The sequence below is a fragment of the Myotis davidii genome, unplaced genomic scaffold (assembly GCF_000327345.1).
Source record: "Myotis davidii unplaced genomic scaffold, ASM32734v1 scaffold116, whole genome shotgun sequence".
Lineage (NCBI taxonomy): Eukaryota > Metazoa > Chordata > Mammalia > Chiroptera > Vespertilionidae > Myotis > Myotis davidii.
In genome coordinates, this window is record NW_006290632.1 from 518,979 (window position 1) to 543,645 (window position 24,667).

Below are 24,667 nucleotides of genomic sequence, written 5' to 3' on the forward strand. Positions count from 1 at the left end.
TAAATAATATTATAAATTTATTGTATTATTATATTTTATTAAATATATTTATAAATTATTACTATAATTTATAAATAGATAATTATCAGTAATAAACTACCCCAACATCTCAGCAGCTTAATACAGTACAGGTTTATTTTTCACTCATTGCAGTGTTCTGTGGTTCAGTGAGTAGTTGGGAGAGAATAGCTGTGCCTCATGTGGTCATTTAGGAACCCAGGCTCCATTCACAGCATGGGGCCATTATCTTCCAGGTCTTGAGTTCTCCACTAGATATATTTTTTAAATTAATTCTCACCTGAGGATATGTTTTTTAAAATTGACTTTTAAAGAGAGGAAGTAAAGAGAGAGGAAGGGAGAAAGGAGAAGAGAAAGAGAGAGAGAGAGAGAAAGAGAGGTGAAAGACATTGATCAGTTGCCTCCCATATGTGCCCTGATGAGGGATCAAACCTTTTGGTGTACAGGGTGATGCTCCAACCAACTGAGCCACCCAGCCAGGGCTCCATTAGATTTTTAAAAATATATATATTTTATTGATTTTTTTTTACAGAGAAGAAGGGAGAGGGATAGAGAGTTAGAAACATCGATGAGAGAAACATCAATCAGCTGCCTCCTGCACACTCCCTACTAGGGATGTGCCTGCAACCAAGGTACATGCCCTTGACCGGAATTGAACCTGGGACCTTGAGTCTGCAGGCTGACGCCCGATTCACTGAGCCAAACCGGTTAGGGCTCCATTAGATTTTTTTCATCCAACTAGCAGGGGAGGAAATATGGAGAAGGCACGTGTGTTCCTAACCACTTTTGGGGTGTCACTATCCACTTGCACTCACATTCCATTGGTGAGAACTAGTCCCTAGGTCCACTGAGAGATAAGGACACAGGAATGTGCCTAGGAGAAAAAGAACATGGATACTGGTGAGCAATCCCAGTAGCTGTCGCAAATTTCCTGTTGTCCCCCAAATATCTTTTTGCTCCCTTTCCTCTTACAACATACATATTCCTATGCCAGGGGAGCTTCTCAAAGTCCCACGTCAACTTCACATTCAGCTGAAAGGCCAGGACTTGTTGGTGATGCAGAGTGGTCTCCATCAGAGGCCAAATGGGAGATGCACAGGCTCTGAACCCCAGCAATTTTCTGAAGTCCTACTATAGGCATTTCCTGTTGGTTCAGTTCCAGACCACTGCCATAAAATGATTTTTCACATCATTTGTAAAACACATAACATCTGTGAAGCGCAATAAAACAAGGTATACCTGCAGTCATTGAGGTCTGAATCTCTCTGCCTCAGTTCATTCATCTGCACATGATTCTGCACATGATCCAGGAGAAATTTATTTGTTCATTGTTGCCATGGCCCTGGCCAGCAGTTCTCAATCTGTAGGTCGCGACCCCTTTGGGGGTCGAACGACCCTTTCATAGGGGTCGCCTAAATACATCCTGCATATCAGATATTTACATTATGATTCATAACAGTAGCAAAATTACAGTTATGAAGTAGCAACGAAAATAATTTTATGGTTGGAAGTCACCACAACATGAGGAACTGTATTAAAGGGTCGCGGCATTAGGAAGGTTGAGAACTACTGGCCCTAGCCCTGGCCCTGTGCTCCAAGAAGATCGAGAAGATCCCCTGTTCATTCCCTGAACTTATCTGGAGTGGCGAGGAGTAAGGCCTCCTTGGTAGCAGTGCAGACTTTGCAAGCCACTTCCTAACTGTCTTATTTCAGAGTCCAGAATCTGGCTGGAGCTACAGGTGAGAGCTAAAGAACCTCCACTGATTGGGGTGAGTGGGTTACTAAGAACAATATTACAAGGTTTGTCATTTCTGTGATGTACTGGTTTTCAAATGCTTTTATATACATTATTGTATGCTCAAAACAACCTCATGAGGTAGGGATGTGAGGACAGGGAGGACAGTGAGAAAGGCCACGGCAAAGTCCACAGTGCATTACTATAGGCCCATTCACAAGGCAAGACAACACTTCATGACTTGCTTCTACTTTATGGGTCTCCTTTTTCACCCAATCTGGGCCATTCAGGCAGTTCAGGTTGTTAGAAGTCTGACCAGGCCTCACATTTGTTGAGTCATCCATCTCTTCCTATCAAATGACTTGCTTCGGCAAAGGAGGCTGAGAGAAGATTCCTCTCATTCGGAGAAGCCAAATCAAGTCTGGAACACCTGGTCCCACCCTGCTCTCTCCTCTCTACAGAACCATGGAACTTCAGCTCTGAAAAGGCTGATGATATTGTTCTGGACCCATGACTTTCACTCCATCGTCTCTAGAGGCTGAGTGTTCGTCAGAGGTGCCTTCTGGGTGGATAAGGTAGGGGTTGGGGTTGAGAAGGATTCATTATTCTTCGCTCATGGGTTCTTCTCCCCCCCTCAATCAGGGCAGAACAAAAAGCCATTGAAAACCATGGTTAATAACTAAATCCATCATCTCTGCAGATGAAAAGCTGGAGGCGCAGAGAGGTTAATTGATTGGCTGGATGTCACACAGGTGCTCACCAGAGGAACTGGCATTAACACGTGGGTTTTCTGAATCCCAAACAAATGCTTTTTGCACTGGAGTGGCTTTTTGTTACTTCCCTGGGTGTGGCATGTGGTCTAAGATAGAGGGCAGGAGTCAGGCTCTGACCATGACTGAGAGCATGGGTGACTGGGCAGGAAGCTTCACTTCTTGCTCTTGGTCCCCCAATTCCTCCTTAAGTGAAGCAGGAACAATCCTGGCTTCTCATCCAGGGCAGAGCTGCTCTGTGCGTGGCTGATGGTGCACCCTGCTAGGATCTTGGCATCTCTCATGCATTTTATCAGCCCCTATTTGACAGAGGCACTGCCTGAGTTCCTTCTGCCATTCCATTCCCTACCCCCCATGCAGTTGACGAACAGTGCCATTTAAAATCTCCAGTAGGAGGGAACAGCATAATCATCTCATTAGACTTTTGGCTTTTAGAATGTCATCCTTACCCACACGTGAAGATGGAGTGGATGGAGGTCAGCTTGATTCTGTCTCTGTCCATGTTATGGGAGTATTAAATATGCACAAGATGGTTGATCTGTCCATGTCTCCTTTCCCCCTAGTTCTCACCACTTAAAATTTGTTTTTGCTCAGAACTGAAAAGGCGTGATTGCTTTAGATTTGCTTTTCTTTTACCAACTGGAGAAATATCTCACTGTGTCCTGTTTAAATGTGGCTTTTCACACAGTTCCAGCTTTTGTGGGGGAAGGGGCATGAGTAATTTCTTCCCGGGTGTCTTATTGCCCCAAAGAGAGGAGAACAGAGCCCCAATGTTTGGAATGCCAGTGACCTAGGAAGTTTCTAGCAGGTCTGCCACTTGTTCTAAGCATGAGGTTTGGTCCCAGAAAAGACACATCCATTTAGGCTGTAGTGGGAAGGGTTCTGCTGGCCAAGGAAAGGGGCCCTACAAGTTAAGGGTGGTGTGCTATATACCCCTGGATTCTAAACTCCTTTCACATGCCTATTTGATGCTAAGGGAGTGCTGGGGCTATTCTGCATGAGAAGGTCCTGTGGATTGGTGTCTAATTTACTTTACTATTAGAATCACTTTCTCAGCTGTTTATATTCTATTTTTGTTTCTTTTTTTTTTGCTCCCTGCTGTGTGTGTGTATGGTTGTCTTTGGCAAATGAGCAAAAATTCTTTTGATAACTTCTAAAAAGGTATTGTGATGTTGTCCAGAGAAGAAAAAGTAATCAAATTGCCTAAGAGAGAAACACTGTCTATCTGAGTTTACATTTGCTCAGTACTAAATCTGTATTTCCCCTTATATTTTCTAAATGTATTACAATTACAACAAAGTAGGAGGTAATATTTATTTTTTCCAAAGTGCCTTCAGGGAAATCCATTTTAAATTTATGGATTTTAGTCCAATGAGGGATCCTCTTCCTTTGGTCTACATTTTGCATATCGTCTGTTTCTTACAGGGCTTCCGTATTGTCTCAGGCGCCACTGGAAATGCAGCAAGGATTCCTGGCACATCCCAGTTGCCATAGCAACAGCAGCCTTTCCCATAATGAGCTGCATCATCTGAACTGATGTCACAGCATCATGCAGCAGGTCAAACAAGGCATCTCCTAGTATTGCAACCTACAGATGTGCTGTAAACATCAAAAGAAGACGGTGGGAGCAGGAGATGGTGAGCATTAAGTGTGTGGGCATTAATTGCATGGCTGTTTTGTTGGTTAGTCTGTGTCTGCTAAGACGGAGATGGGGGGATGTTGTCTGCTTAAAATGGACTAGGGAATGAAGAGCTGTTTTGCCTAAATCTGTTTTTCAGGCTGCTGGGTTAATGAGACAAAGGCTGTAAGACTCCCAAAGAAATCAAAATACATAAAATTACTCTTGCTTCATCCCTGCCTGTTATTTTTAGTGTTCTGATGGAATTTTTAATAAATATAAGATAATTTGGGGCAAAACCCCAAATAGGCTCTAAAATGAGCAGCTCATGGTCTTTCAGTATTGTAAAGGTATATATTTCTTTCTTATGGGGCAGAGCTAATTGGTCCCCTATTTGCTCTTGTGATTTATGAAATATTTAGTGATTTGCAGTATGAAATTCAGTATTTACCTCGGTTTGGTTTCAGTTTCTTCATGGCAAGGAATGACTGCTGAATAAGCATTTGACATAACCCTGCTGTGAAAGGGGAGCTCTCGCATGCTCAAGAGAGAATTTATTAAAAACATGAGGACCCCAAACAAATAAAATTACTAGAGCCTTTTGATTTATCTGCTAATCCTTCAGCTCATGTCCTTCATAGTTAGTGGAAGGACTGCCACGATGTTTTTCCATCAGTAGCTGGTCTCTGAAATAGCTGGAATTGTTTGCAGGCTGACTTGTAACAAGTCTCCTCTCTGCGGCAGTTGCAATGAAGGGTAACCCTGAGGAGAGCCCCTGGAAGTGGCCGTGTTGCTACTCTTGTTTAACTTTATCCAGAATCTGGTAAGATGCAAAAACAGCAGGCTCCTCAGCGATTGTGGTGAATACAGATCTCTGGCTCCGTTATAACCTCAACTCAATTCTGAAACTCCAGATAAGCATGCCTCGTCTTCATTTCAACTCCTCGCTCTCTCTCTTTGGGCATCTTCATTGTATTCTTTCCCCCCTAAAAAACGTGGTCTGACAGTGTCAGATAAGGAGCAGTCTGTTGCCTTTTGTTTTGGGAAATGAAATTGATTTCCCTGGTGCAGCTGATTGCTACGAAGGGAGAGAAAGGAGGAGGCACATGTCAGTTCGATTGATCAATATGTCCACTTGGAATCAGGGAGTGGTCTTTTGGCTCAGTGCTGTGAGTTGATAGTTTTTATTTGAAAAGTCTCACAGGAAAGAATAGCAACCCTGAGTTCCTCCTCTTTTAGGCTGCTTGCTGAGCCTAAAAGAGATGTACCATAGGAAGCAGGAAGGGCAATAACTCTGGCCAGCTTGGAGTGATAAAAAAAATATATTTTATTTATTTATTAATTTTGCCTAGAGTCAAGTGTATTGGTCCCATTAGGCACTAGCTGGAATGAAAGAGCTCAGATTTTAATTAGTTTGTTTATACCCATCACACACATGCTACTCTCGGTCCTTTAAGCTTATGTGGCTGACATGCAGCTGCTGGGATGGGAGAGGTCAGCTCAGCCTGGCTTTATGGCAAGCACTTAGGAGCATGGATTGTTCACTGCCTGCTTTTTTTGTCATGTAATGTGAACAGAAAGCTCTGCTGGGACTGCTGGGTGTGAACACAGCTAAGGCAGAAGCTCTAAGGTGACAGGGAGGAGTGCTAGATGGTGATGGGGGAAGGGAAAGTGTGTTTGGTGACTGGATTATGAGTCTGGAGAGAATCACTCAGTGCCCATTAAAATTAGTTTAAAGTATTACTTCCAAGGAAAAGCAATGGAGAAAGACTTGTTTGGGAACATGGATTGCTAGGAGTAAACATGACCAAAAGCAGCATTTTAATGAGGTTTTTTATTTGCTTACTTTTTATTTCTTTTGTCTAACAGTGCTCTCAAGCTGCTTCATCATGGGTGATTTGTACAATTACTGGAAGTCTCAAAGCCGGATTCCTTAAGGGCAGTGTTAGAAAAAGTGGAGTCATGCTTTGAGAGTAGGGAAGGCGCTGGTGGGTGTGGGCTGCCGCAGTTATCTGTGGAATAAGCTTCTAACTCAGAGGCACCTGCAATCTCCCCCTGCCCCTGCAAATGCTGAAAAGGCAGTTACCATTCCCCAACTTTATGCTTTTTGTGTTCTTTTTGCTCCCGGAGAACAAAGCCCTGGTAATCGGAGCTGTCATCTTGGTGTTCAGTTTCTTCGCAGAGGGCCACAGCCTTGCTGCTCTTTGATTAGCTGTGTGTCTTAATTGCTGGCTTAGGCTATTTCAGTTGCCTTAGTTTTATTTTTAATATATCCCCAAGGGGTGGATGGGACAAGTGAGTATGGGGGAAGGGAGAGATTGCTGTATGGCTGCATTGAGTGGCGTTTCACCGGAACTTCCTAGAATTTAAAGAATTTTGTTTCACACTGAGGAGTGAAAGGTCAGCATGACCATATTGACTGTGTGGCCCCAATTAAGATGATGGAAACCTCACAGGGAGCTAACCACCTCCTTGCTTTTGGTCATGAATTTTTAGTTTTACTTTTTTTTTTTTTTTACTGAATTATACAGTTACAGAGAAGTTACTTCTTTATAGTTAACTAGGCCATGGTGGGAGTCTAAAAATAATAATTATAGGAACCACAGCTATCCTTTATTAATTTCTTATTATGTATCAGACACTGGACTAAGCATTGCATGTATCTTATCTCATTCTTAAATGGCATCATGAGGTAGAGAGTTAACCATGTTACTTTATAGCATTAGGTACTATTATTCACATTTCTGAGCCAGGTTAACAGAGTTGGCTGAGGGCACATAGTTAAACATTTATTGGTCCAGGATTTCAAACCAATGTGATTTGACTAGGGCATCCTCATGCTTACCCAGTCACCTTGGTTTTATAACATCTTAACTGTGTACACTATGCAGATCAGTCATCCTTACTCTACCACACTCACCCCACTCCTCAGTCTAATTGGAAAATCAGATTTCACATGTAGAATGAAATCCCATTTACAACACTAAGATCAGTTTTACTGCAGGGATGAGCTTGACTCTTGGCCATATCCTAATTTGATCCCAGAGATTTAAATAATGCAGAATTGATGCTCAGATTTTTTTTTGCCACTACCCTTGCTTGGCATATTTTTCTAGCAGAACTTGCATATGGGAAAAGCTACACAAATGAGCGTGGGCATAATAGAGTTGCACTAAAAGCAGGTCTTACCTGAGTCAGTAATGATTCAAATTTGTTTCACCTGTCTACCTGTTTTATCAACTTCAGGCGTCATGACATTTGCATTCCTTGGCAACACTAGGCAAGGACAGAAGAGAAAACTTATCTCACAGCCAGAAAGGTGTACTCTGAATCCACCTCTTGGGTCAAGAAGATAAGAGAGTTATTTTGCTGAGTGTATCAGTGGCTAAATCCAGACGCTGCCTATCTCTGACAAAATACAAGAATGACAGTCTTGTGTAACATCCTGGAAGCCTTGTGTTTAAGCAGAGCTGATACAGTCATCTGTGCATCATCTTGCCCATCCCCAGCTACCCACGCCCAGCATCATTATTGGGCTCTAAGGGGTGTTCTTTGTTTGACTGTGGGGCTAATGCACGCACTGATGGCATATTGATATTGATTCCAGTGTGGTGAATACTTAGAAATAGTATTCCACAGAGCTCATTCGCCTTTTCTAGGTTCTGGGAAGAAGTTCACCTTTGTCCTAGCCTGCTCCAAGGAGGCCCCAGCTCTTGTCTGCATGAGCTACAGGAATGAGAAGCTGATCAGAGTTATGAAGTGCAGTGACTATGGGAATTAGGTTCCAATTAGGGAGTAAAAAAGCAAGTGGACGTTAAGGAAGTTGGTTGTCCTGCTACATGTGTCATTTCCTTCTCTTTCCAACCCTATAATTAGTGAATAATAACTTGTTCTGATCCTATAGATTCAATTCAATTCAACAAGTATTTATTACTATGTGCCAGGAGTAACAGTGAATAAGGCTGATGTAAATCTCTTCCCCCACCACATTCTAGAGGGGGAGACAAAAATAAACAGTTATATTTGTAGTGGAATAATTTATTCTCTCTGATACTGTAATATTATTTCTATTTACTTCTATGTGCTAATCAATAAACCCATTATCTCTGCACATATCTCTGCAGATGCATATATGACCCATATATGCTGGTAAAATCACAGCATTAACTAATAGCTTTTTAAAAAAATGTTTTTATTGATTTTTTTAAAGTGAGAGGAAGGGAGGGGATAGAAAGATAGAAACATCCATGAGAGAGAAACATCATCGATCAGCTGCCTCTTGCACACCCCCTACTGGGCATTGAGCCTGCAAACCAAGCATGCAACCTAACTAGGAATTGAACTGTGACCTCCTGGTTCCTGGATGGATGCTCAACTGCTGAGCCACACCAGCTGGGCCAGCTTTGTGTTTTTTTCCTGCTTGTGTTTGATTAGATATTTCTGGGTGTGGACAAAGCCAATATGGCATTAGCATTTTGTTGGCATAAGCTATCCTAAACACTATAACTGTAATCAACTGTAAAAAAGTACATGTCTATTTCAGTTGACATAAGTAAATATGAAAGTTTGTGACAGATTAGTTAAAGAGATATTTTTTATTTTTATAAAAGATATTTCTCAGCTTTAAAAACTGTTTGTCCACGTGGTTGTTACAGAATAGTCATAGAGGTATAACGTACAGCATAGGGAATATAGTCAATAATATTGTAATAACTATGCATGGCATTGAATGGGTGCAGGATTTATTTGGGTGATCACTATAGTCACTGGAGTGTATACCTGGAACCAATATAATGATGTATGTCAACTGTAATTGGAAATAAAAATGATTAAAACAAAACAAAACAAAAAAACTATTTGTCCAGACAGCCCTATAAAACTAAAGTTCTAGCCAGCATGCCAGTGAGGGTATGTGCCACATTGGGGTAAGTGTACCAGTCACCTCCCACCATGAGCAGCCTGTCCATTCACCCTGGTGTGCCTTACAAATATCACTTTAAATGGGAAGCATTTCTCTACATTATCATATTAACGAATGTATTGAAAACTATCATTGTATTTTCATGAAACTTTTCAGGTGCTCATTCACTCGTGTACAGGGTATGTCTGACTTGTGACAGTCACTTACAGATTGACTATTCCTCTTTTATGGCAATTGCACACACCCAACTCTTTAAATGGGTTGTGGGTGGGAAGGCTTTTCAGGGGAATATAACTTTTCATAGGATGTTGGCAATAGCTACAGACTTTTTAGGTATTTTGAATTAATAAGGTAGATTTCTTCCCCTGGTTGGTTTTAAGGCTTGCAGTGGACAAATGAGAGACTTCGTTTCCTTTGTGAGCCACCCGCCATGTTTTATTCTGTTCTTCCGAACTCATGCTCCAACTCCTCCCGTCATCTTGCAGCTGCTTTGAGTCACAGGGGAAATGGGGAGGGAATGTGGAACCTCTAGAACAGGCTCATGAGCTGAACCTGGCCTGCAGCTTGTTTTGTGTGGCTCCTGGACAGGCTTTATAGGGCCCTGTGCTTAGCAGGATGCACACTTGGTTTAATGCATCTTGAAATTCTTAATAATTTTTGAGCCCGGAATTCTGCATTTTCATTTTACACTGGCCCCATGTAGCTAGTCCCATATGATATTTTTGATATAAAAATAAATGACACAAACACATATGAGTTTTAGGCTTATCATTAAGATTAGATGATGTGGCTCACTTGGCAAGACTTGACTGCCTTAAATGGAGCAGTATTCTCCCAATCTTAGTGGTCTCCACAACCTCATCCATTTATTCCACTGCTGCTGCTTGGGCCCTGGAACAATTCTAATAGAAATTGTAGCGCTTAAAAAACTAAAGGACCATTGTCAAAACAACCCAGAGCAAAGGCCCCATGCCTGGTAATTTAGAGGCACCCATGCCAATCAGCGCCACACACAGTAATTCAATGGCACTTCTTTTATAGGCAGTGGGGGACATACTACATTACACTTGAAGATATTTGGTAAGTCAGGCTTATTTGTCACCACCATTGCTTTCAGGGGAGAAATTAAATCTTCTTTGCAAAGCAAGTTAATTAACCATCCTGATGGTTCATTGTTTATATTATTTCTCCTGCCCTTTGTTTTACTACTTGATTACTTTTATCACCTTCTTTGTTTCACTCTCATTTAAATTACACAACATTTTTATGCAGGCTGGCTGGGTATTTTTGCCTTTTTAGTATTATCCTTTTATTTTATTTCCTTTCCTGGAGGCTGGGGGCCTATAATTGGAGGTTATATTATTACAGGAGGAGTTCACATTTTTTTTTAATTAAAAAGGGAATTACAGTCAATATTTATAATGAACCCTCTCCAGTAGGGCAGTTCTAGCCATGCTGATGTTGATAAGTCCAGATCTGCTGTTACTGCTTATACTAATGAGAAGCTGGAGACAGACGCCTGGACCTTATAGTAGTGAAGCATTCTCACCCATCATGTCACAATGAGAAGTGGCTATATTAATTTATAGATGTGCAGAAAATTGTTAGAGAATTAATATGAATGACTGCACTTGCCATACAGGAAAAAGGACATTTTTAAAAATATATATTTTTATTGATTTCAGAGATGGAAGGGGGAGGGAGAGAGAGATAGAAACATCAGTGATGAAAGAGAATTGTTGACTGGCTGCCTCCTGCATGCCCCCCACTGTGGACCGGGCTCACAATCCAGGCATGTGCTTTGACTGGAATCGAACCCAGGACCCTTCAGTCAGCAGGGCGATGATCTATCCACTGAGCCAAACCAGCCAGGACAAGAGGACATTTTTTTGGAGGGGGCTAAGTGTAAACAAGGACCTGAAAAAACTAAAAGGGTCTCTTGTTATCTCTTAGAAGACAGGTGGAATAGAACTCACAGGGTATTCTGTACCCTGAAATAATTCTAATGGCCACCATATTCACCATTGTATAAGCTCTAGAAACAGCTGTTTCAGATAACTACAGTCAATAATCAACAAATGTGTAAAATGTCTACCATGTCCAAGATCATGTGCTGAAGGAACATACACTTTCAAATTAGGATGACCAAAGAAAGGCATGCACAGGTATGTTACCTGGACAGCTTGTCACAGATTTAACACCAGGTTGCTTGGGATCTGCTGTGGAAGGACCTGATTAGCTTTTCCCTTGTTCTGCAGGCATCGAGGTGGAGCTCCAGGCACATTCGGGGCTACCCTCTCGTCTTCTGTTTTTTTCATTCAGTTGCTTGATTTAAATGGTTTTTTTTCTTTAATAACTCATTACTTTTTCTGGCCCACTCAAAATTATTGCCCTCTCCCACCTCAGCTTTTTCAATTCATAGTGCTCATTGCTTCTACCCACCAGTCTCCTTCACTGTCACCTGGGGTAGCTCTGAACCCAGCATCACCCTTCCCATCAGCAGCCCCCCAGGCCTCCGTCTCTCCTGCCACCGTTAATTCCCATTATATCAGCATACACATAGCCCATCCAAAACCAAATAACTGAAGCTTGTAAGTAATCAGTTCACATTTAGCTTTTAATAGTTAATTCAAATTTTGCACTGTATTTAAACTGTTGTTTTTGTGTGAATTAAAAGGGAATGACTCTTTAAAACTCAAATTAGCCACTCTTGTAAGTAGTCTGTGTGGAACATCAACTAGAAACAACTAAAACAGCAGCCTTATTGCTAGGAGACTATATGTAGACATGAAAATAGGTGTGCAAATGTAGTTTTACAATAATTTGTCCTTTAGTGTTATTATTACATTGCATTTTCAATTAAAAATAAATAAAAATGAGGGGAAAGGGTATTGGGAAGGTGGGCAGCATGCAAGGTACCCGAGAGATGCACATTTCTTCAGCGTTGGCTAGGAGTGGCATGCAGCTTCTAGAACACTATCAGGAAACTCCTGTCTCAGAAAAGCAGCTGCGTGAAGAGAAAGAACAGTTCTGGAAATAAAGGTAAAAATAAAAACAACCACAAAACCAGGCATGATTGCTTAGAGAACTAATAATCAAAGTGGTGAATTAAGGTATTATTGTTTTCACTAATTTAGTAATAAATAATTGGTAACATGATTTTCAAACATTTGAATTTTGACTAACCAAACTGAAAAGGTGTTTAGGTTTAGGGCATCAGGAGATGGAATGAGTAAGAAGGGAAACATGGCCATTGCTCTCCTGGGACCACCTCTCTCACCACTAATCTCCTGCATAGAGAATATCAGTCAATAAACATATATATGTGTAAATTGCTGGATTTTCGGATTCAAAAATCTAAAATAGAAACTTCTGATTTGGGGCAAGCTATTGTAAAAAACAAAACAAAAACAACAAACAAAAAACAAAACAACACTTCAGGTTTGGTAATGTGACCTTTCCATCGCCATTTGAGGTTCTAGAGTATCTTTGAAAAGGATCATTTGTTTTTATTTCCAGCTGTTATACAGTGCTCATTTTGCTCACCTTTTTGCCAATTAACCTAATATTACAAACCAGAGCAAAGAACAAAAAGAAAAACCCTCTAAGAAGTTAGATATAATATGGAGAAACATGTCTCTTCTTCAGCTGGCTATGTTGCCTTTTCCTTGGTCCTCTGCCTCTTAGCCTGGTAGGAGGGTTTTGGAGTTAGGAGTATTTACCTTTGAATCTTTTCTCTAACAGGAAATTATTAGATCGGTGATCTTGAGTTTCTTAAAGTGTCATTTTCCCCCAGGTATAAAATGGGGGAAATATTCATTTTACAGGATGAAATGAAGTATTTTTACATAAAATTATTGGCACAAAGGTAGTATTTGATAAATACAAGTTATCATTTCACTACTCAGAAGTAGTGAGATAAAATTATTACTCCCCCCCCAAAGAAATGTAATTTTTCCTCAACTCCAATCCCAAAACCAAGAAAATAATTTTTAGAGCTTTTGTTAATGGCAAGAAAAACCCCTTTAATAAATTTTAAATGCTTATGCTGTGTTAGTCACATATATTATATTACTTACTTTCATTTCCTTGCTTAATTTTTCTCCATAACACTTATAACCATCTGCAAACTACACAATTCACTTATGTATTGTTTGTCACCCTGAAGTATAAAGCATGTTGCATGAAGGCAGAGATTTTTGTCTATTTATTCATATATGTTTCCTTAGCTTTTAGAATAGTGCCAGACACATGGTAGGTGCTCATAGATATTTGTTCCAAGAGTGAATGTATTCACATAGCACTGTGAGGAAGGAAGCATGATTGCATTGCATATGTAGAAAATGAATTCTCTTTTGCAGTGATGCTTTCCAAGATTCTAAACACCCTTGAGTGATTCTTGCTATTCCATATAGCATGCCCAGAAACCCTGTGGCTGATGGTTAAAGCATCATGCACCGCCCAATTTTTCTACATTCTTCCACTGAAAGTAAGGATGTTGCCTCGGCAGTTCTGATGGGCTCCTCTTCTCTACGAGGTTTCTATGAGGGACCTGGGGTTTCACAGGTCATTTGAAAGATACATTGGTTCTTCTAGCTGTCTCTTTCTTTGCGTTTCTTTGGTGTAGTTGAGTCTCCTTCAGGAACAATTATTTATTCTCCTTTAAATCATGAATCTTAGCTGTAAATCTCAGATTTATTGATGAATTGGTGGATTTTTTAAAGAATCGTCAAGAAATGCACCAGATAGGGAGAATGATATGCTATAACAGTCAACCATTCTTGCTATTAAAATGCTCTAATGAGAAATAAAGCAAAGCACAGGCACACAACAATACAGTTGTTTGGCCAAAAGAACAGACAGCCTCACAAGTGAAGGAAATAATTAAGAAAGCTGATCTAAAAGTAGGATGCAGTCAAAATGGTTTGATTTTCAAGAAAAAATTTCATACCTGCTCACTGAGAAATACTCAATTCAAAAGCAAGACGTATTTTAAATGTCATACTTTTGAACTATTTTTCAGTGAGCAGGTGTGAGATATTTTTCCTTGAAATTCAAACCATTTTGACAGTATCCTATTTTTAGAATGCCTTCGTCTTTAAAAGGGTATAACAATATCCAACAATTTCTCATGGCAGGCCCTTACATCCAATATCCAAAAGCAATTAGAAAAACATCCTGGGAGAAGGCAGTGTTCTGGTTATACCATAATAATAACAGGCTGAATAAAAAAATGTAATACTGTTAAAATTAAAAACTCATAGTGTTTTTACTTTATGGTTATGAAACATATTTAATACATTTACTTTGAGCAACCTCATCATACTACAAGATAAAAATTATGCCTCATGAAAATTTTCTTACATCTGCAATGCATCCCATGGCTGTTATAATACACAAAGACATTATTGTGTTTACATAGCATGCTATTCTGATATTTTAAAGAACTTTGAACTGGAAGTAAGGAACCTGAGTTTTAGTATCTGCTGTCATGATCTTCCTGAACTTTAATTTCTTTCACAATAAAACAAGAAGGTTAAATTTAAATGATTTTTTGTTTCCTTTTAGCTCTAGTATTTTGTGGCTCACTTATAAGGATCTCTGTGTCTCTCTGAACTCTCTGACTGGAGTACAGCCTTATCTTCAATCCCATCCTTCAGGGTAGAGACTGGGTGTCATCCTCAGCTTTCTATTCCATCTCTCCCCTCACCCAAGTCCTGCTGAGCCACCAAGTCCTGTAGAGTTTCTGACTCTCTGGGATTTGGTGAAAATGCACTTAGGATCACCCCAAATAATTTTTTGTTGTGTAATGTAGATCCAGGGCATGCTCTTCACGTCCGGGCTTCCCCTTTTTAAACCATAGGCCTGATATTATTAGAGATTTTCTCATGGCAGGCCCTTACATCCTCACGATCTTTCTAGCTGTGCTCTGGGCCTTCTCGAGCTCTGTTCAAGCCTGTGTCCAGGGCAACGTCAGGTATCCAGTGTGGCTAGTGTACTGTGGTGAGGAGGGGAGAAAATGTGGGGTGAGCACTGAACTGGGGACTGTAACGAACAAGAGATGTGTTATCCTAGATGAAAAGAGTTTGTTAGTTTTTTCATTTTGAAGTAAACGTTTATCTGATCAGAGAGTTCCAAAGTTGATATATAAAGTTACTACATCCTGACTCAAGAGGATTACATACTGCTGATTTCAGCACCAGAATGTATTTCTTTTTTGTAGGCATGATTCTCATTTGTCTTTTGAATTAATTCCAATGGACAGGAGCCAGTTTTAACTCTGCGGCCCACAACAGTGGCATTGTTCACAGTAATGTTCACAGGAGAGCAACGCAGCAGCCTTTTTTTCTCCTTGAAGGAGTAAGACGACTGGTTCCCATGAAGAAGGCAGGTGGCCTGTTTTTGAGCTGGGCTTGGGGTCAATCAGATCTTCTGAGTTCAAATCCCCGTCGCACACCAGCTCTATGCCCAGGGAAAGTTGCCTAACCTTTCTGGGCCCTGCTTTTCTTCATAGTACCTGCCCTGCTAAGCGTTGTGTAGCTTAGACACAGTGTGTGTAAAGCACCCAGCACAGCTCCTGGGATACAGGAAATGAATTCTCAGGAGTGGTCAGTGGAGGCTGGGGCTATTCATAATGTAAAAGGAGGACTACCTGGGGCCAGCTTCACTGCCTGGCCTTGTTGTAGGAGAATTTCTGTTCCACTTCCAGACCTGTGGCATTTCAGTGGTCACTTTAGCCTTGTACCAGCATCTTGTCCAACAATGTGATTGTTCCCTAAATTGGACAGGAACAATCACATCACATGATCAATATCTATACTAATAAAAGCCTAGGTGGTCCTTGCGCCCTCCCGTGTGACGTTGTCACAAGATGGCTGCCCCAAGATGGCTACCACAAGATAGCTGCGTGCATGGGGGTGATCAGGCCGGCAGGGGAGGGCAGTTGGGGGCGATTGGGCCGGCAGGGGAGCAGTTAGGGGGCGATCAGGCTGGCAGGCAGGCGAGTAGTTAGGAGCCAGCGGTCCCGGATTGTGAGAGGGATGTCCAACTGCCGGTTTAGGCCTGATCCATCCCCTGAGGGGTCCCAGATTGGAGATGGTTCAGGCTGGGCTGAAGGCCCCCCCCTCCCCCCCCACACACAAATTTCGTGCACCGGGCCTCTAGTTTATATATAATATTTTATCTTTCTTAAGCTTCTTTTCTAATTTGGGGAAAAGTTTCCATAGAAAATTATTTTGAGCTCAGTGAATAATAACTTACTGTTAAACTCATAATCTTGTCAAGGGGAATTCCACATTTTAAAATGTGCATTTACTTCTTTAAACAGATTTAATTCACATGATGTGATGAACACCCAGGAATTAAAATGCTCTATACAGTTAACTTCATATTTTCCCCACAGGTGTTGAATATGTAAGCAGACACAGGGGTTATGCATCCATGCTCAGGGGACAAAATTGCCTAGAGGGGTTTTCCCAGTACAGGTAAAGTTTTGTCTTGGAAATGATTATGTGATTTAGCAATGAAAGGTTACTATTCCTTACTCTGTCAGCTGTGGTGTAGTCTGGTGCCTCTCAGCTTGAATCGCCTTCCTCACTGAGCTCCAGACATGTCTAAGCACATCTACTGAACATCTGCCCTGTGTCTGTGATGAGTTGATGGTCTGCCCCATCAGTGGCACCAGAATCAGAAGACATTTCTGGAGAGAACTCATCCTAAGAGAGGCAGAGTGATTCTGAGCCCAGTATGCTGTAGATCACAAGGAGGCATTCTCTCTTGGTCATTCCCTGGAGTCAGGACCGAGTCCTGTAAAAGGGAGGGGCCAGTGGGCTGTACATGTGAGCTCCTCCACTAAGGAATCTGTACCTCATTTGAGCACAAGAGCACTGGTTTAGCAGCCTTCAGCAGAGTGTATTGTACAAGAGGGAGAAAGGCATGTTTCCCTCTATCCACAGATGCTGTAATCAGAGGTTTCCAAATTCTTTTTTTAAAATGTTTTTACTGATATTTAGAGAGGAAGGGAAAAGGATAAAGAGATAGAAACATTGATGAGATGAAAGAGAAACATCATTGATTGGTTGCCTCCTTGCATGCCCCCTACTTGGGATCAACCCTGTAATCCGGGCATATGCCCTGACCAGAATCAAACCAGTGACCTTTTGGTTCCTGGGTTGACACTGGTCAGGACCGAATTCTCCTGATTGGTATCCTAATCTGTTAAAAAATGTCTAAACTTTCTCTTGTATTAATAGATTACATATTTTATAAAACATTCACAAAAGTAAAAATTAAAAAGGATGAAACAAAAATTAAACAGAAACTCAAATATTTACCTCACACTCTCCAACGTTTGCCTGACATCTCCCATGGAGTGAGCCCCAACCCTGCAGACCACTGCTCTAGAGCATGAGTGGGAGGTGCCTGCTGGTAGCAGGAAATAGCAGCTCTTCTTGGCAAATGCTGTAATGAGTGTGGGCAGCTCTTCCTGCCTACACTGTCATGAGTGTGTGCACACATGAGACCCATGCTGAAACTTCATGAAATTCTACCGAGGGCCCTCTTTTAGGTAGCTGACTTTGGTGAAGTAGGTAATAGAGGAAGAAAGGTTAAGAAACAGAAAACTACAATATATTACCAATAATGTCACTTCATTTGTACTTCCAGAGTGGTGAGCCCTGAGAAAACTTGGGTAATACAAATAAAAAAAATATTTCTGAGATAGTATGTTTGTACTGGACTCTAGAGTTTACCATTGGCTTTTGTGTGTTACTCCTTAACAACTCTATAGGGTATAAAAATTGAGAATTCCTGTAAGCCAATTTCATCACACCCAGTTCTCAGGTTCTTTTTGATGTCATACTAGCCACCCAGGAAGTTTGAGATGATGACATTTCTGTCATCCACAAGCTCCTCTTCCACAAACTGATTATCAAGTTGTAATAAAAGCAAGCCTCAGACCAACAGTTACCATACATTGAGATATTTATTAGACTAACATTCATTAGTAAAGTCGGCACAACATATTTCATACAATCTGTAGGTTTGATAGAGGCTCAGCTCTATTTCATTTTAGGTGCTCCAACTATATATTGGGTAAAAGTTCTGCTGGAGGTAGGATTCTGCGTCATTTAGTAAGCATTATGCAATTAGGAATTCTTCTACATCAGTGATTGCAGACCAGGACATAGTAGGGATCAAGCTTTAGATATCATTACTAAGGAGTACATCTCCGAGTATTCTTATCCTTTCTTCTTGAAAGTGTTTCTATAATTTTTTAGCTAACTCACATGCTGTGAATACCTTTAATAACTCCAAGGAAAATCCGTTCCTATCTTTAAGCTTGCTAAGTGGTATGGTAAAGCAATGGTTATTGATAAAGTAAGAGTGAGGACATCTCATTTCTTATATAATACTGGCTGGCACGTACTCCCCCCCCCCCCCAACCACTGGACTGTATATTTCAGATATCACTTTAGCTGACTATGTCTAGAAATGGAGTTTAAATTAATTGTAATACCTATCACAGATTAAAGTATTTTAAAGTAAATTACAGATCTTGCAATATTGCATTGCCATTTTATGTTAAAATTTATGATCTGTGATTTGCAAAGTGTATTAGTTGGTGAGGAATGAATAAAATATGAACCTAGGCATAAATGACTCTCAATCCCATGCTTCCTTTGTAAAACCAATGCACCTGGTTATATGAACTTCTGGTCCTGGCCTCTAGGTTTGAATCCCTCTGCCCATTGACCACCTTTTAATAAAGTCTAAAGTTTAGTTAATAGGAATATTTCAATGTTATAAAGTAAAGAATCTGCTTCTTCTGCTGACTTGGGCCCTCCTGTACTTCTTCCTGAGGAGAGGAAAGACAATCCCCATCAGAATTATGAGACTTTTCTTAAATAGTCAAAAGGTGGCTTTGGTTACTTTGTTTCTTATAACTTTTTTTTCTTAAGGGAATTGGGATTGTATTCCAGGGCCTGGGAGATATTTTTGTAAAGCCACATGACCCCTGAAGGGCCATCAGTAAAGGCCAGGGACTGTTCTGGACAGTAAGATAGAGATGAAGGTCTATGCAGGTGAAGGATCTAGAGGAGAGAGCTGGGTGGGATCATGGTGGGAGCAAAAGCAAAAAGTTCAAGGTGGGCTAGACCAGAAATATGCTATACAGGTGCCAGAAGATTTTAGAAGTTGCAGCCCATAGTAGGGATCAACTGGCTTTGCCCAGACGAATGCAGGACTGGGACAAAGGAAGAATAACCAAAAATAAAATCAGTACATTATGAAACACCAAGAGCAAAATGCAGTTATTCAAAAACAAATACAAACCCAGAGTGTTTGGTAAGAAGAATGTGGATACTGACAAACACAGAAGAATTTTGTCAGATTGGGGAACTTCTCTCCTTTTCATCTTAGCAATCCTCCTGTAGTGCTTTTTATTTTTTTAATTCATCACCTGAGGATATGTTTTGAGAGAGAGAGAGAGAGAGAGAGAGAGAGAGAGAGAGAGAGAGAGAGAGGAGAGAGAGAGAGAGATGTGAGAGCTACATCAATCAGCTGCCTTCTGTAACGTGGGTATGTGCCCTGACCAGGAATCAAAATCATGACCTTTCAGTCCTGGTGCTCCAACCCACTGACAACACTGGCCAGGGCCTCCTGCAGCACTTTTACCCTGTACCCTCAACAGTGCTCTTCACCCAACATCTCTGTAGGGCTCAAGTAATGCCCTGAAAGGTGTGAGTGGCCCTATACCTCGTACTCATTCCTGTTCTGGTGTCCTGAGCCTATCCATTGGTCCCAGGGTCCTTTTTAGAACCACCCAATACACATCTCTAATTCTCATGCCCAGAGGATTCCTGATGGTCACTCTAACTGGCTAGAGTACTTGATGAAGAGGACCCCTTTAAGTCACTTACTAGGACCCTTGCTATTGGTTATCTGATTCATAAAATGGACTTTCTAGTATCTATCTTATCTAATAAAAGGGTAATATGCAAATTAACCATCACTTTGTCACAAAAATGGCAGCACCCATAGCCACAAGATGGATTGGTGCCCACATTCTTCTTACCAATCCTCTCAGCACTGCCAGAGTCCCCCAGTCTGGTGGTGGTGGTGGGGGGTGGCGGCCACTGAGAGTGGGCAGTGTGAGCGGCCTGATGGAATGCTTGCTTTGTCACTGCGGCAGCGAGGCAAGCATTCCACCCCAGCTGTGGAGGGCCTCTGGGCACTGGGCACAGAGTGGCTGGGTGCAGGGGGAAGGCTTGCATCATTGCTCTGGCAATGAGGCAAGCATTTCATGCCCGGCTGTGAAGGGCCTCTGGCCAGGTGGGGCATGGAATGCTTGTGTCGTTGCAGGCCGGGCTGAGGGATGCCCCCCGCCCCCATGCATGAATTTCGTGCACCAGGCCTCTAGTTACTCGGTAAGAACCATGGCATTGAAGTTTGACAGAACAGGAATTGTTTGAAGGGATTTTTACAGATCTATTGGACAATTGCCATTCCCATACTGATGACATTGCAGTATTTCAAAACAACAGCTATTTTAGACAGAAATTCAAAACTGCACTTTATAGATCTAAAGTGACTTCGGTATATGAGATTATTTTTAAATGCCTTTCAAATATTTCATTTAAACTTAAAAACTTGAAAATCAAGGGACATCTTTTCCCACAGAAGTGCTTTGATTTTATGTTTTTTTTGTAGATGCTAAGAAAGGAGAAACAGTATTTAGTGGCTGGAGAATGCAGAATCCTGGGTCAGAGGTGGAAGAACAATCATATGTTGGCCTTATATGGTTCTGAGCCTCAGAAATAAAGATTCATGGGCCTATTAGGGCTGGATATAATGACTAAGAATTTTAGTTTAGGATTTAGAAGTTTCAAATTTACTAAAAATATGCATAATACTAACAATGACAACAACAGTAATGGCTTTCTTCCATTTATTGGGTGCTTACTATATATCAGGCTCTATGTTAAGAAGTGCTTCACACACACTAATTAAATCTTAAACAAATGTATTCAAAAGTAGTTGAAGGGACACACTCAACATTCTGATCTTGGTTTCTAAACAGTATTATTCAATAAAAAGAATAAGGACTCTTTGGAGAAATGGCTAGTTGTAGGACTAGGGTAGGGAAAAATTTAGATGTGTATGAGCATCAGTATAGTGTGAGAAAGTAAGGAAACAAAAAGATGGGACATGATGAGTGACACAGGAGCCAAGCAGAAAGAGCTCATAATGCCAAATTGGAAACAATTTGAGCAATAAATAAATATACATGAGTGCATATTAATATAAATAAATGATTGAATATATAAATGGGGGAGAGGAGACAAATCTTTTTTTATAGAAGAATTCCAAAAAATGCATATAAGTACTACTTTCTCTAGGAGTAAGAGCTTAACCCACCTCTCCATCCCCTGGAGTGTGGGTTACACATAGTGACTTACTTGCAAGGAACAGAGTATGGAAAGAGAAAAATAACAAATTTACAGTGGAGCAATCTGGCAAATACCTACTACCTGAGCCAAGTGATGATGGTTAGCATCTCAGTGATATCATGCTGATATGTTCCCCTGATGTGATATGATGATATCATCTCTATGGTGTTCTTTCCAAAAAACAATCCCATTCTAATCATGAGGAAATATCAGACAAACCCAGATTCAGGAACATTTTACAGAATGGCTGGCCTGTCTTTCTCAAGACTGTCAAGGTCATGAGAAACAAGGAAAGCCCAAGAAACTGTTACAGACCAGAGACCAAGGAGACATGACAGCTAAAGGCAATATGGTGCTCTAGACTGGGCTCTGGAACAAAAGGGGACATTAATGGAAGAACTGGATTTTAATTAACAGTAATGTACCAAGTTCAGCTTTATAGATGTTAACAATGGAGGAAACAGGGTGGGGGTGTCACAGGAACTCTCTGTACTGTCTTTGCAGCTTTTCTGTAAATCTGAAATTATTCCAAAATAAAAAGTTTATTAAAACAGATATATGTATAAATAAATACATAAGTAAATAAATAAAATAGTTGAAAGTTAAAAAAGAAGTATTGCCCTAACTGGTTTGGCTCAGTGGATAGAGCGTCGGCCTGAGGACTGAAGGGTCCTGGGTTCGATTCCGGTCAAGGGCATGTACCTTGGTTGTGGGCACATCCCCAGTAGGAGATGTGCAGGAGGCAGCTGATATTTCTATCTCATCGATGTTTCTAACGCTCTATCCCACTCCCTTCCTCTCTGTAAAAAATCAATAAAATATATTTTAAAAAAAAGATGAGAAAGAAACATGAAATAATGACCTTTAAAAAAATAATAAAAAAGAAATATCACAGGTTTACTTTAAAAAAACCAGAGTATTGTAGAAAATAAAAAATAAAAATTCCCCTTTTCTCTGAGTAGGAGCTTCAAGCCCATCCCATCCAATCCCAGAAGTAAATATAATTTAACATTTGGTATAAATTTTCTCAGATATTTGCTATGATCTATATGTATATACTTTAAAAATGTAACTAAAAACTAGAATCTTGCTTATTATTTTGTCCTGTGACTTCTTTTTTTCTCTACTAAACACTAAACTATGGACTTGGTTTCAAGACGGAATGTAATAATTTTTCAGGTGATTTTTAAATGTTTGTTAGAGAGTATTGCTTTCACAGAGGACTAACTATCAAGTCTACTTAATTTTTAAGCCTTTTAGAAATACTTTTTACAGGTATTTCTTAGGCATTTCAAATTTTTGTCATATTATTCAAGACTAGAGGCCTGTTGCATGAAATTCATGCACTCAGGGATCCCTCAGCCTGGCCTGCACCTTGTCGCAGTCCAGGAGCTCTCAGGGGATGTCTGGCTGATGGGCTTAAGTCAGCAGTCGGACATCCTTAGAGCTGCTGTGGAGGCAGGAGAGGCTCCCACCACCACCACTACACTTGCCAGCTGTGAACCTGGCTTCTGGTTGAGTGGTGGTCCCTGTGTGGGAGTGCACTGACCACCAGGGGGCAGATCCTGTGTTGAGCGTTTGCCCCCTGGTGGTCAGTGCATGTCATAGCGACTGGTTGTTCTGCTGTTTGGTCAATTTGTATATTAACCTCTTATTATATAGGATTTTTACCTGCTGTGCTATAAAAATAGTATTTGGTAATCATGGCTTTAAATTTTTTTTTTTTTAGAAAGAGAGAGGAAGGGTGGAGAGAGAGAAAGAGGGAGAGAGGTTGATTTGTTGTTCCACTTATTTGTGCATTCATTGGTTGATTCTTGTGTGTACCCTGACTGGGTATCAAACCCACAACCTTGGCATATTAGGATGACACTCTAACCAACTGAACTATCTGGCCAGGGATATAATCATGGAATTTTAAGAAACAAAGATTAATAAAATAAAGTTACTAATCATTAAAAAATATAGAAGTAGAAAAGGTGTTGCTAGTTGATCACATTTAGGTCATAACTTTGTAGATAGATGCTAGTTGAAGTTATTGATAGAAATTTTTCCTGACACTAAGATAAGACTAGTAACCTCTGATTATCTGAGTTCAGACCCAGTAAAATTACTAATATGAATAAGATTTTCTTTATATTCATCCCTCCTGTAACACAGCAGAGCTGGGACCTGAGCTTAGGTCTGTCTTTTTTTTTTTTATTTTATTGATTTTTTACAGAGAGGAAGGGAGAGAGATAGAGAGTTAGAAACATCGATGAGAGAGAAACATCGATCCGCTGCCTCCTGTACACTCCCTACTGGGGATGTGCCCGCAACCCAGGTACATGCCCTTGACCGGAATCGAACCTGGGACCCCTCAGTCTGCAGGCCAACGCTCTATCCACCGTGCCAAACCGGTTTCGGCGAGCTTAGGTCTGTCTTAAGTATTATGCTGCACTGCTTTTTACTCCCACTGGGTAGCCCTCAAGTAGAAGTCATAGAACAATATGGCGGAGGGCACTTATTCCTCTGCACAATCGGGGAGTGTGTGTGTGTGTGTGTGTGTGTGTGTGTGTGTGTGTGTCTTCAGCATGCTCCTCATATCATTTCTCCTATCATCGCCAGTCCTCTCCCATTCCCAGTCACATTGTGACAGTCTTTCAGTGGTCAGCCTCACTGTATCATCACCAACCTCCCATTTCTCAATCAATGTGTGAAAACAGTGGAGCAAATGATAGAAATCTCACCTATATCCTACCTCCCTGATACAACTCTGTAAGTTGTTACTCCCTCTTTACCTACTTTCTCTGAGTCTTAAAGAAAGAACCAAAATCTTGTTAAAAGCATTGAGTTTGGTGTCAGGAACAAATGTATCTGTTCCCCCGCTTTGCCATTTTGGCTGTGTGACCTAGGGCAATTACTCAAAACTTTCTAATACTCAATTTTCCATTCTGTGAAATGGACGTAACTATAATACCTACTTGGTAGTATCCTATATAATAAAGAGGTAATATGCAAATTAACCCTCACACCCTCACAAGATGGCTGCCTACAGCCAGGCTGGCAGGGGGGTTAGTGAGGGATGACCAAACGACTGAACAGGCAGGCTGCATGGGGCAACCAGGCTGGCAGGAGGGGCAGTTGGGGGTGACCAGACTGACAGGCAGGTGAGCGATT

General features: G+C 40.9%; 1 protein-coding gene across 2 annotated transcripts in view; it reads left to right on the forward strand.

Moving 5' to 3' along the window:
- The first annotated feature begins 4,003 nt into the window (after positions 1–4,003).
- The window catches only part of AKAP6 (A-kinase anchoring protein 6), a 493,527-nt gene continuing 472,863 nt past the window's right edge, over positions 4,004–24,667 (forward strand). For both annotated transcript variants that reach the window (XM_006763650.2, XM_006763654.2), the window contains exon 1: positions 4,004–4,160. The gene's annotated coding sequence lies outside the window, so the exon portion shown is untranslated. The remainder of the gene's footprint in view (positions 4,161–24,667) is intronic.